This window comes from Mesoplodon densirostris, chromosome 10 (assembly GCF_025265405.1).
Source record: "Mesoplodon densirostris isolate mMesDen1 chromosome 10, mMesDen1 primary haplotype, whole genome shotgun sequence".
In the NCBI taxonomy this organism is placed as follows: domain Eukaryota; kingdom Metazoa; phylum Chordata; class Mammalia; order Artiodactyla; family Ziphiidae; genus Mesoplodon; species Mesoplodon densirostris.
The window spans coordinates 40,069,438-40,082,287 of NC_082670.1; the positions used below are offsets into that span (position 1 = coordinate 40,069,438).

Here is a 12,850-nt window from a genome sequence, read left to right on the forward strand (position 1 = left end):
ATAGAGTTCTTGGGCCATGCCCAGTATATCTTACTAGATACTCTAGAATAAACAGTCAGAAGTCAAATCTCTTGGTTCCCTTACTTCAAGGGCTTACAATTTTGTTGGGGAAACTGAGAAACAAATTGCAATTCAAAACCAGGAGGAAGGAACTAATGTTTCTCCATAGCCTCTGTGGCAATACCACGCTCTGCTCTGCTTATGCTAATCTCGTTTAGGAGTCCTAACTCAGTGGTGTAAGTTTTACCACCCCCATTTACTTGCCTTGGCTACATAGTGCTTTTTAGATCCATTTCCTTGTTCCAGAAGGGACTTAAGACTGATTCTAAGGACATAAAGTAGAGCTTAGAAAAAGTCTAAATTCTGCATTTCTTTTGGGTCAAGCCCTTGCTGAAGTCTTCTTAGACTAATTTTACTTTGGAATACCCAAGGAAGTCTCTCCTTGCTCTGAAGTCCTGCAAACTTATGTTGACTCGTGCCACTCTCATTTTATCATATATCTGTGTATCTATAACTAGATTGTAACTTCTGAGGACAAAGATTATATTTCCTATTTTAAATCCTCCCTTCTTGTGCCTAGTACACAGCTGGGTGAATAGAAAGTAATTAATACATGCTTCTATGACAGATGGAACATAAAAGTCCTGAAGAAATACCCCAATTGGAAATTATCAGAGTTCTTTTTGGAGGATCTCAAAGGTTTGACTATTCAAATAAGTGTGGTAGGGCCAATTGGTGGACCTAAGCTACATAATTTTGACTTCAGTCCAGTTGGCTTCTGTGAGTTCTGAGGCACCTAAGCCAAAAGTGATGTTTGACAGAGTTATTGTGGCTCTGTGGATTCAGACAGGTTGTTGGAAGACCTGAAATAGACTGATGGTTCTAGAATAGAGAGGAAGGAAAAAATTCAGAGACCTTGGGCAAAACTTGCTGCCTGGTTTAGAAGTTTTGGGTGAAGTGTGACAGCTTTACCTCTGTAGAGCACATTTGGATTTGGCATCTGTCTCAGGAAAACTTATACCCGTTGTTGTTACTATTGTTTCGTTGAGTGCTACAGTCGAATTGTCCTTGGGTTATATAAGTGCAACTAAGATGTAGAAAACTAGATGATTACAGTAGGAAGTACGGTGAGGGAGTTGAAAAGGATATAGGGTTACCCTTCTGTTTCCTGGAAATTACATACCATCCTTCAGTAGGTAAAAGGGAATAGAGTGGAGAATAAAGTGGAGTTGGGACATGAGAAGGTGAACAATGCAGCACAGATAATTAAAGTATACTTTTCATATGGTCAGTATCTTACCTATCTCCTGTCTTAAAGGGAATCCCAAGCTTGAAATTAAACGCTGTCTGCCATTCTCAGCCCTGAAGAATCCTGCCTGACTTTGAGCAGACTTTTTGCTCTCCAGTCAAGAGTCATATCATACCCTGTTCTTTATTCCAGCATTATTGAGAGGATAAAGAATAAGGTACCAAATAAACCAAATATTCGTACAAACAGTATAAATTAGAGAAATGTGTCATTATAAAGACAAACATTTCCATGGCTTACATCAAAATAAAATGGAGGGGGTGGCTTTTCTAATTCCACGTCTATCAACAGAGAATAAGACTTGAATCAGAGAGGATGTAGGTAGATGTTTTTTATTGTCCTTGAAGGGTAGCTTTTGTAAGCAGAAGCCACTGTTCAGTGGTTTATTTAGTTTTCAAAATGTTATGACTTTTTAAAAGCACACATTCAAAAACTTTGTTCTTTCCTAATGCTTGCAGATCTGATTGCTATATTTATAAGCATAGGAGATTTTTAAGGGGCCTTTGGATAATGTCTTTTTTTTTTTTTTTTTTTTTTGCGGTACGTGGGCCTCTCACTGTTGTGGCCTCTCCCGTTGAGGAGCACAGCCTCCGGATGCGCAGGCTCAGCGGCCATGGCTCACCGGCCCAGCCGCTCCGCGGCATGTGGGATCTTCCCTGACCGGGACACGAACCCGTGTCCCCTGCATCGGCAGGCGGACTCTCAACCACTGTGCCACCAGGGAAGCCTGGATAATGTCATTTTTAAGGGGCCTTTGGATAGTGCCTAGGCCAATTCATTGAAGACTTTTAGATGTTTCAAATTACATTTATAAATTTAATTAATTTGATTGCTTTTTAAAGAATGTCAGTTGTCTGACTTTAAAAAAATGAAAATCTTATGAGGCTCTTCAGCAAAAAGTCCTGTGAATGTCATGTATTAAACTTACAAATAAGATGAATCTTAAATATTCCCATAGTGTATATAAACTTACTAAGATTTTCAATTTAAAATCACAAGTCAGAAATAAGTTATTCAGTTATACTTTCAAAGTTGAGGTTACCGTCTAATAGGCCAAATTCTTTTAAACATTGCAAAATCATAAAATATGTCTGGTCTCCTTCACCTTTCCTGTTAAATGAGGCCAGGACTCAGGGGTGGCCTGTTAGGAAAGGTCGATCCAGTTCACTGCAGCTCAGTCAAGACTATAACTTCATAAGGCTGACTGGCGGTCATGGAATCCACGTGGGTGGTGATGGGTACTGAGTGAGCCATCTGTAGTATCTGGCACACTAGGCTAACTTTGTGCTTCACCCTGAAGGTCTCTTCCTCCATGCAGTCTTCATGATTCCTCCCTGCAGGCTTGTTCTCCGTATGTGTTTCCATTGCAGTCTGTACTTCTAGCATTGTATTTATCATGTTTTATTCATATCGCTTGTCTAGTTGTCTTCTGTGCTAGACTTTACACTCTTATGTAGCCAGGTACCATTCTTTCTTGCTCACTGTTGAAACCCCAATGCTTAACACATAACAAGTGCTGAACAAAATAAGTGCTGCAGTTTTTGGCGTGACCTCTAGAGCAGCTGCATAAATGCAGTTGAGGTAGGCCCTTTTGGGTTGTCAGGAGTAGACATAACATCTACAGGCCCCTCAGTTAATTGAGGGAGAAGAATATGGCAGTATCACAGCAGCTGTCCAGCCAGGCTGTGCAGAACTGGAAACTTAGGTCACAGAGCACAGGCAGGCCTTGCTCGCAGTGGGTGGTTGGATGGTGGGGACGCACTGTAGCTCAAGAGCCTGGTCACCATACCAGAGGCCCAGCCCCTCTCTTCCACTGTGGAGCGCTGCCTTTCTAATGTCTTCTTAGTCTCCCGGCTTCTGCTTACCACTTTTTTTTTTTTTCATTTATTTTTGGCTGCGTTAGGTCTTCATTGCTGCACACGGGCTTTCTCTAGTTGCAGCGAGTGGGGGCTACTCTTCGTTGCAGTGCGCAGGCTTCTCATTGCGGTGGCTTCTCTTATTGCAGAGCACAGGCTCTAGGTGCGAGGGCTCAGTAGTTGTAGCACGTGAGCTCTAGAGCATAGGCTCAGTAGTTGTGGCTCGCAGTCTCTAGAGCGCAGGCTCAGTAGTTGTGGCGCACGGGCTTAATTGCTCCATGGCATGTGAGATCTTCCCGGACCAGGGCTCAAACCCGTGTCCCCTGCATTGGCAGGTGGATTCTCAACCACTGCGCCACCAGGGAAGTCCCAGCTTACCACTTTTTGTTTGGTGTTTTTCCTCCCTTGTGCGTCACTAACCTGTCTGTCGACTCACTCTGTCTGTGTATCTCACATTCAGGCTTCCTGAGAGAGGACTTGATCGGTTTTGCCTACTTACAACCTTCAGAACTGCCAGGCCACATCAGTTTCTAGCCATTTTGAAGATGTCTGCTTTACCTTTGCATCAGTTGCTGATCTCTTATTCCTCTAACTGAGCTCAGAGTGGCAAGGTCATGTGCTATAAAACATGACAGCCTCTGCTTAAGTACTGCCTGCAGCAGCTGTACCAATGATATGTAGTAAAAAGATATTTAATAACACAGGAAAATATTTGCAGCACATTCCTAAGTGATCAAAGCAGGTTATGAAACAGTATTTATGATAGAAAACCATTTAGTGGGGAAGAAATATGTGTGTCTATTTGTACAGAAAGAACAGATAACACTACTTGTACACTTATTATGTGCCAAGCTGTGTTTAAGGGTTTTGCATATGTCGCCTCATTTCCTCACCAGATCCAATGAGGTAGGAACTGTTATTGTCTACATTTTACAGGTTGAGATTCAATGAGATCAAGTAATTTGTCCTGGCACACCAGGGCAAATTGTGCCCAGCTAAATGTGCTCAAGTGCTCAAGGTAAGATTTGAATCCAGAACATCTAATCTTAGCATCCATGCTCCTAATGCCTTGAAAGAATGCCCATCAGATGTTCACAGTGGTTATATTTGGGTTAGCTCTTAGATTATCAAGTTTTCTACATTGAATATATATTTGTTACTAGAAAAATTTTCTGTATAAACGTGAATGGAATGAGGTTATTAAGTAGTTTATCATGGCATTGTCAGTCCTAGATACCATAAAACTCAACCTGTTCTGAAGCTTTGTTCAACCCAGCTTAAAACTTTTAGCATATTGGCTGAATCTCAGAAACAGGTAAATCTGTAGCACTTGAAACATTACCAGTCACATTTAAAGGGCTGAACTTCCGTGGCAGTCCAGTGGTTAAGACTTCACCTTCCAGTGCAGGGGGTGCGGTTCTTCCCTAGTCAGGGAGCTAAGATCCCACATGCCTCTCGGCCAAAAAACCAAAACATAAAACAGAAACAATATTGTAACAAATTCAGTAAAGACTTTAAAAATGGTCCACATCAAAAAAAAAAAACCCAAAATCTTTAAAAGGCTGAAATATTCCCTTTTGGAAACTAGCTTCCATTTTTTAGCTGCTTCTAGTTAAAGTCCTATTGAAGTGACCCCTCAAAGGGATGAGGCTTTCTCCCAGGACTGGCCATGGGCCTTGGTAACAGTACATCTCTAGCAAAGCCTAGTTTGAGCCAGCCATGTGATGCTCCCTCTGTATTAAAAAAGAAAAGCACTTCTTTGTGTGGTTTTCAGAGCTATTCTTTCTTGCTAATTCAATGGGAAAGGTAAAACTGCTGGCTGACAGGGAAGAAAGAGAAGCTGGATCTGAAACTGTTCTGTCTTCTGTTCAGCTGTTATGTTTCCATTTCTTTCATCCATTCTCACCTCAGCCAAACCAAGAATGTTATCACAAAGATACAGTACATCTGAAGACAGAAACAGGAAAAAATTATGTGCAAACTTCAACTGCATTCTCTTCAAGGGTGACAAAGATGGGTACCTTCTGCCTTTAGAGAAATGTAGCCAGTGATAACTGAGAGTGTGGCCAAGTGCCAGTTCCTTTTATCTGCTGCCTCATGTCTGGACAAGGTCCATATCCATATCCATTTCTAGCATATAAATGATGAAGTTTTTGTAAGCAGCCTGATAATTAACCTGTGACATAGGCCTAGCTTTAAAAAAGGGGGGGGGGGCTTCCCTGGTGGCACAGTGGTTGAGAGTCCGCCTGCCAGTGCAGGGGACACGGGTTCGTGCCCCGGTCCGGGAGGATCCCACATGCCACGGAGCGGCCAGGCCCGTGAGCCATGGCCGCTGAGCCTGCGCGTCCAGAGCCTGTGCTCCACAGGGAGGCCACAGCAGTGAGAGGCCCTCATACCGCAAAAAATAGTAATAATAATAATAAATAAAATTTTAAAAATTGAAAAAAAAGAACTTGTTCCCTGACTTCCTCACTTGTGTCCTAATATCACACTTCTCTGCTGCTCCTTTGTCTCTTACCACCTGTTGCTTTGCCACATAAATTCACCATCATGGAAGTTTTTTTCAAGTCAGTGATGTTGCTTTAAACTTCCCTGTACCTTGCTGCCCTCCCTCAAGTTTTGGGGGTTTTTTGTTTTGTTTTGGCCTCACCACGCAGCTCATGGCTTCTTATATTTCCCCAACCAGGGATCGAACCTGCACTGCCTGCAGTGGAAGCATGGTGTCTTAACCATTGGACCGCCACGGGGGAATTCCGTCAAGTTTTTGATACACTGTCTTATGTAAACATTTCACAGCATGTTTGACTGAATTCACCTTCATTTAAGATAGTTTTTTGAACATCTAGATGCTTTAATATAGTATCAAGGATCATGGTTGCCTTGAGCCCAGAGCTGCTTCCTGATTATCTCTAGCCTTACTAATCTTATTTATGTCAGCCTATCAAGAATTTATTGTAACCCTTCTTGATCTCATTTGTATTCTCAGATAAGACCAGGGAAAATGCCATAGTGAACTTTATTTTTAAAATCTATATCTTCTTATCCCAATTCCTGTACTATGTGTTCCCTGTCCCTGCAAAAAAAAAAAAAAGGTTGTACTCTCTTTTTATGTAACATAGCAACCAGAAGGCTCCCGTTGGTATCTCAGAACTGTCTCTGACAGGGAAACAGTGTTTCATGTCTCTTGTTATATGCAAGTAGAACATTTGAAAAGCCTGTGACTACTTGGGAATAATTTGAAATACAGTTTTGTCAGCCTTTTTCTTAGCTCATAGTGTTAGACTCTGTTTGGAGTAGAGAAAAAAGTGAAGGCTCTGTGTGACTGTTGTATTTTCATCTTTACTTTTTGGCCCAGCCTAAACAGTTACGCATGGAAGGTGGGGATAGTGTATCACAGAATTTATTAGGGAAATACGTTAATTTTTTTTTATTTAGAACTTTAACCACAAAATATATATCATAATATATTAAGAATAATTTCAGTCATTTCAACATGATAAATAAAACAGGGGGAAGTAATGTAGACCAGGGGTCTCCAGCTCATAAGCTTGTAGGGAAGCAGTCAGGCAGTTGATGGTGGGTGTAGCGCTGGTAAAGTGGGGAGAGCCTACCCTAGACCAGAGACAGTCCTCTTCAGGCCCAGCCGGTAGTTTTCATGTGGCAATTAAGACGCAGTGTGGCTCTGATGTTTTAAGAGAAGCATGAAAGCTGGCTTTTTTTAAAATATATATATTTTTTTTATAAATTTATTTTATTTTTGGCTGCATTGGATCTTCGTTGCTACGTGCGGGCTTTCTCTAGTTGCAGCGAACGGGGGCCACTCTTTGTTGCAGTGAGCGGGCTTCTCACTGCAGTGGCTTCTCTTGTTGCGGAGCACGGGGTCTAGGCCCGCGGGCTTCAGTAGCTGTGGCTCGCGGGCTCTAGAGCGCAGGCTCAGTAGTTGTGGTGCACAGGCTTAGTTGCTCCGCGGCATGTGGGATCTTCCCGGACCAGGGCTCGAACCCATGTCCCCTGCATTGGCAGGGGGATTCTTAACCACTGTGCCACCAGGGAAGCCCTGAAAGCTGGATTCTTATGTGAGATCTCCTGATCTTTCAACATAAGCAACTAATTTTTTTTTTTTTTTTTTTTTTTTTTTTTTTGGGGTACGCGGGCCTCTCACTGTTGTGGCCTCTCCCATTGCGGAGCACAGGCTCCGGACACGCAGGCTCAGCAGCCATGGCTCACGGGCCCAGCTGCTCCGCGGCATGTGGGATCTTCCCAGACCGGGGCACGAACCCATGTCCCCTGCATCGGCAGGCGGATTCTCAACCACTGCGCCACCAGGGAAGCCCTAAGCAACTAATTTTTAAAATTCGTTTTTAAAATGTCAATCAAATAATATATGCATAGTAGATTAAAACAACAGCAGTAGTGGTACTAAAAGGCTCATATGGAGAACAGCCAAAAGATGTGTTCTTAATTAGGTGGATGATCTGTTTTGCAGATTTTTACTTTATTTTGAACTGTAAACTGAGAAGCTCCAAGCTCTTGGAAGAAGATAGTTTTATTTTTTAGTCTCCTATATGATAAATGAAGGCAAATAAAGGTTTTTAACCTTGGGAATATTGCATTGTTTAATAGAAATGTTAATATGAGAAAATATATCCAGATGTAAATTACTGTAAATCAAGAGAGATCACAAACCAACCCCATTTGTTTGTTGAAAAGCAGGCTTTATTTAGGTAGCATTTTCTGAATTTCTATTATTTAATTTTTAAGGAATTTAAAAACCACATGAATATGAATTATTAATAATAATGTACATGTATGTTATATGCACCTATAGATTTATCTTTTAAATTGATTTAAGGGAATTCCCTGGTGGTCCAGTGATTTGAATTCTGTGCTTCCACTGCAGGGGGCCCAGGTTCGATACCAGCCAGGGAACTAGGATCCCACAAGCCACGTGCCAAAAAATTAATAATAATAATAAATTTTTTAAAATTTCTTCAAAAATAGGCAAAGCATTTTTCTATGGTTGAAATTTTTCAAAATAAAAAGTTCGGAAGAAAATAAGCTTAAACACTTACCATTTGCCACCTACACTCAAAGTCTTCAGGCGGAAACCACGAAGTACAATGATGGATGCCACTTTGCCCAAGAAAAATTGTGTTTTTATAAGTACTACCATGTCTTTATTTTTACTTGGTAAAAAGATAGATATTTTTAGCTTCTTTGGTCAAAGCATTATAAAATGTAAGAGTCATGTCTCTTAATGAATTATATTTAATCATCTTATTCTGGTAATTTATTCTTTTTTAAGAATTTAATGGGAAATGTGGCTCAGTGGTAAAACATTTCAGGAAAGCCTTTGTTCACCTAACATGGGGTTACATGTTTGTGTGTGGCAACATGTTTATTCTGTGGTCCTAGAAAAGCATATACACAAAAATATAGCAAAAGAAGTTAAGAGCTTTTCCTTAGAAAAAGTCATTTTGAATATATAAAATGATCAGAGAAAACATACCATGTCTTAGATGGAAGACCGTTGGTGTGAGGCCGTTTTATGTTAGAGTACAGATTGAATCCCGTGGATCTCTGGCAAAGGCCCTTAAGTAAATCCGTATTGAATCTCCTGTTTCTGGCAGCTGAGAACTTAGAAAGGGCCTTTCCTCTCAGTTACAGTTCAGGGATGAAAGGAGACCTTGGCATAGACACTGCCTCCAGTGAAGGGCTTGGCTGAGGCAGCTGTGATAATCCCTGTGCTCAGTTTTTGCTCTGTGCTCACATGACCGAGAATGTAATTCAACTCTGGCCCCAGAGCAAGGGAGGCCTCTTTCTCCTTTCAGAGGAGGACTCCTCTCTGCGCCTAGGCTGCCTCAAAATGGTAAATGGCTACTCCTAGGTTTCTTCCACGATGACTTCTGGAGTCAACCTTAAAATGATTGAGAATTTTTAGTGACTGTCATTTTAGCTTTTGTGAAAATACTTAATGGATATTCTTGGCTTTATGGAAAGTGTTATTACATATTTATGTTATTGACCTTGTTTAAATACACAGGTGCTTTTTTTTAAAGTTTATTATTTATTTATTTTAGTTTTGGCTGTGTTGGGTCTTCGTTGCTGCGCACGGGGTTTCTTTAGTTGCGGCGAGTGGGGGCTACTCTTCATTGCAGTGCGTGGGCTTCTCATTGCAGTGGCTTCTCTTGTTGCGGAGCACAGGCTCTAGGTGCGTGGGCTTCAGTAGTTGTGGCACGCAGGCTCAGTAGTTGTGGTGCATGGGCTTAATTGCTCCACAGCACGTGGGATCTTCCTGAACCAGGGATTGAACCTGTTTCCCCTGCATTGGCAGGTGGCACTGCACCACCAGGGAAGTCCTACACAGGTGTTTTTGACTAGGAATTTCCATTAGAGCTATTTGTAAAAATTTTAATATTAAGAATAGAAACAATATAATCTGAACAGGACTCTTATTCTGAGGGCTTTTAAGTGCTCACTCTAGCATTTAGTGATGCTATTAGTGTAGCCAGTTTGATTACTTAAGTAATTAAGCTGGTGACTACTTCAGCTCACTATTTTTCTGGTTATAAAAGTAATACATGCTCCTAGCAGAATGAAAAGCCAGACAGTACAAAGATGAGGATGTGTTACCATAGTTCCTTGGCTGATTATTTTTTCTCCAACTATTTAATTAAGAAATTTTACAAACATGTAAGTAATATTTTAAAAGAGTGAAACAAACACTGCATACCTTCTTCTAGGTATAATATCTGTTGACTTGTTGCATATTTGCTTTATCTCTCTGTGTTTATATCCATACCCCTTTTTTGGCCATTCCGTTTGAAAATAAGTTGTAGCTATCATGGCACATTACCTCTAAGTTCTGTTCTTTATTTAGCATGCATCTCTTTAGAATAAGGCCAGTCCCCTACATAACTATATACCATTGTCGCACCTAAGAAAATTCATAATAATTCCATAACATCGTCTAATATTTACTCCATATTCAAATGTCCCCAACTGTCATGAAATGTCTATTATATCTGTTTGTTTCCTCACACATTACAGTTGGAGGTATGTCTTTTCAGGCTATATGATATAGATATATTTATACAATAAATAGAACCATAATCTCAGCCTTTTCACACCCTGCTCACCATGATGCTGACTTTTTAAAAGAGTCCAGGATCATTGTCTGATAGAATGTCTCATATTATGGTTTTGTTTGATTGTTTCTTCCAGGTGTCTTTTAACTTATTTCCTTATCCTCTGTATTTCCAGCAACTTAGTCTAGAGCAGTGTTGTCCAGTGGAATATTCTGAAATGATGGAAGTGTTCTATATCTGCGGTGTTGAGTGTGGTAGCCACTAGCCATATATGCCTATTTAAATGAATGAAAATTAAATAAAATTTAAAATTCAGTTCCTTAGTCATACTAAGCATATTTTAAGTTCAGTAGCTACATGTGGATGGTGGCTACCATATTGAATAGCACACGTCTAGAGGCTTGATTTGATTTAGGGTAAGCATTTTTGACAAGTTGCTGCATAGGTGATGTCATGTACTTCCTAATACTTAATGTCATGAGGCACATAATGTCAGGTTGCCTTGCCATTCGTGATAAAACATTTGGTCAGGTAATAACTGACAGTCTCTCCATTGTAGAACTATATTTCTCCTTATGTAGCAAAATTGGTAAGTAATCTGTTGAACAGTTCTTCCAGGCTATATGAATCTCTTGTCTCCCAACAACCCAACATTTTTTTTTTAGTTTATTTATTTTTGGCTGCGTTGAGTCTTTGTTGCTACACACGCAGGCTCTCTCTAGTTGCAGAGAGCAGGGGCTACTCTTCATGGTGGTGCACTGGCTTCTCATCACAGAGGCTTCTCTTGTTGCGGAGCACGGGCTCTAGGCACGCGGGCTTCAGTAATTGTGACACACAGGCTCAGTAGCTGTGGCACACAGGCTTAGTTGCTCTGCGGCATGTGGGATCTTCCTGGACCAGAGCTTGAACCCGTGTCCCCTGCATTGGCAGGCGGATTCTTAACCACTGTGCCACCAGGGAAGTCCCCAGCAGTCTTTCAACTAACAGTTTTAGCATCTACTGCTGAACCTTTTACCAAATCAGATAAAAAGAGCAGAGACCGAAGAACAGTGATTTTCTAATTCTTTTTTTTTTTAAGCTGAAATTCTTCTTTAAAGGAAAGCTTTCTTTCTCCTCCCTCCCCACCCACCTTTTTCCTTATTTTAAATAACCCCACTGGAGTAATGGATTAGTTGTTTAGGACTCCACACTTCCACTGCAGGGACACGCGTTCAGTCCCGGTCGGGGAACTGAAATCCCATGTGCTGTGTGGCATGGCCAAAAATAAAGAAAGAAAGAAAGTCACTGGAGAGAGAATGATCATATAAGTAAATAAATAGCCTCGGGGGGACGAAGTTGGACTGGAAGGAAGCCCCTGGGAAATTTTGTTTTATCTAAATTTTTTTAGTTTTTTACAACCCCAGAGTCTGGGCAGAAACGTGAAGAGATCAGGTAGTTGAAAAAGTCAGTATTTAAAGTGCTTAATGGCATAGCCATAATCCCCCAAGGAATTCTAAGGGGATATATTTGGGTTCAGAAAGATTAAAATTAGCATTGCTGAAATTTTGTTCTGTATTGTCTTCTTGGGTGCAAGGAAATGAAAGCAAAGCCATCTCTGGGGGCAGATGACAAAGCTTCAGTTACATTTTTTGTTTTTATTTTTGCTTTTTTTTAGCCTTGAGACTTGATCTTGCTCTTCGAAGAATTTTTTTTTAATATAAGTTAGAATGATTGATGAAGATAATGTTATTGGGGCAAGGGATGGTTCACATGGAGATCATCAAGACAGTTTACTGTTTCCAGATAACTAGATTAATCCTTAAAGGAGTATGAATAGAAGTAATCCATGAAGAATCATCAAATGTGCTAATCTCCCTGAGAACTAAAGAGTATTGCAGTTGGATACATTTATGTGGACTCTTTTATTGGTGATGCTGACACAGTTGTGTATTTAGAAACTGTTAGTTACTTATTGCTGCCTCACAAAACCTAAAACAAGAATAATCATGTTATCTCATAGTTTCTGTGAGACATGAATTCAGACAGCATGCAGCAGGGATGGCTTGTCCATGGTGTCTGGTGCCTCAGTGGGAAGAATCAAAGACTGGGAACAGAATACTGTTGAGAAAAAAGCTTGAATAACTTTTTCTACTAGGCTTCCAGGACTCAACACTTTTCTGATTTTTCTCCTCCATCTGAGTTGTCTGCTGATTCCTCCCTGAAGGCTGAACGTCCTGAAGTTCAGTTCTTTATCTTTTCTTTCCTTATCTCTCATCTACTCCTTGGTGGTCTCATCCAATCTCAAGGATTTAAATACAGTAGGTGGGTGGTTGGGTTAGTGGGTAGGTAGGTTGGTGGATGGGTGGATGGATGACCCATCCATCCCCAACCACAGCTCTCCTTAACCTGCCTATTTGGTATTTCCATTGGGATGTCCAGTAGGCGTCTGAAACTGACGATGTATAAAACTAAACTTGTGATCCCATTATCTTCTCTCAAGACTGCTGACAGCAGTCTTCTCCATCTCAGTAAATGTCACCTCCATCCTTCCAGTTGCTGAACTCAAAAAACTAAGAGTCATCCTTGATTTCTTTCTTTTCTCACACCCAGTATTTAGT

The 12,850-nt window shown here is 40.8% G+C and overlaps 1 protein-coding gene across 4 annotated transcripts in view; it reads left to right on the top strand.

Annotated features, from left to right (window-relative positions):
- NUDT3 (nudix hydrolase 3) overlaps nucleotides 1–12,850 on the top strand; it is a 98,077-nt gene that overhangs the window by 57,441 nt on the left and 27,786 nt on the right. The window lies entirely within an intron of this gene.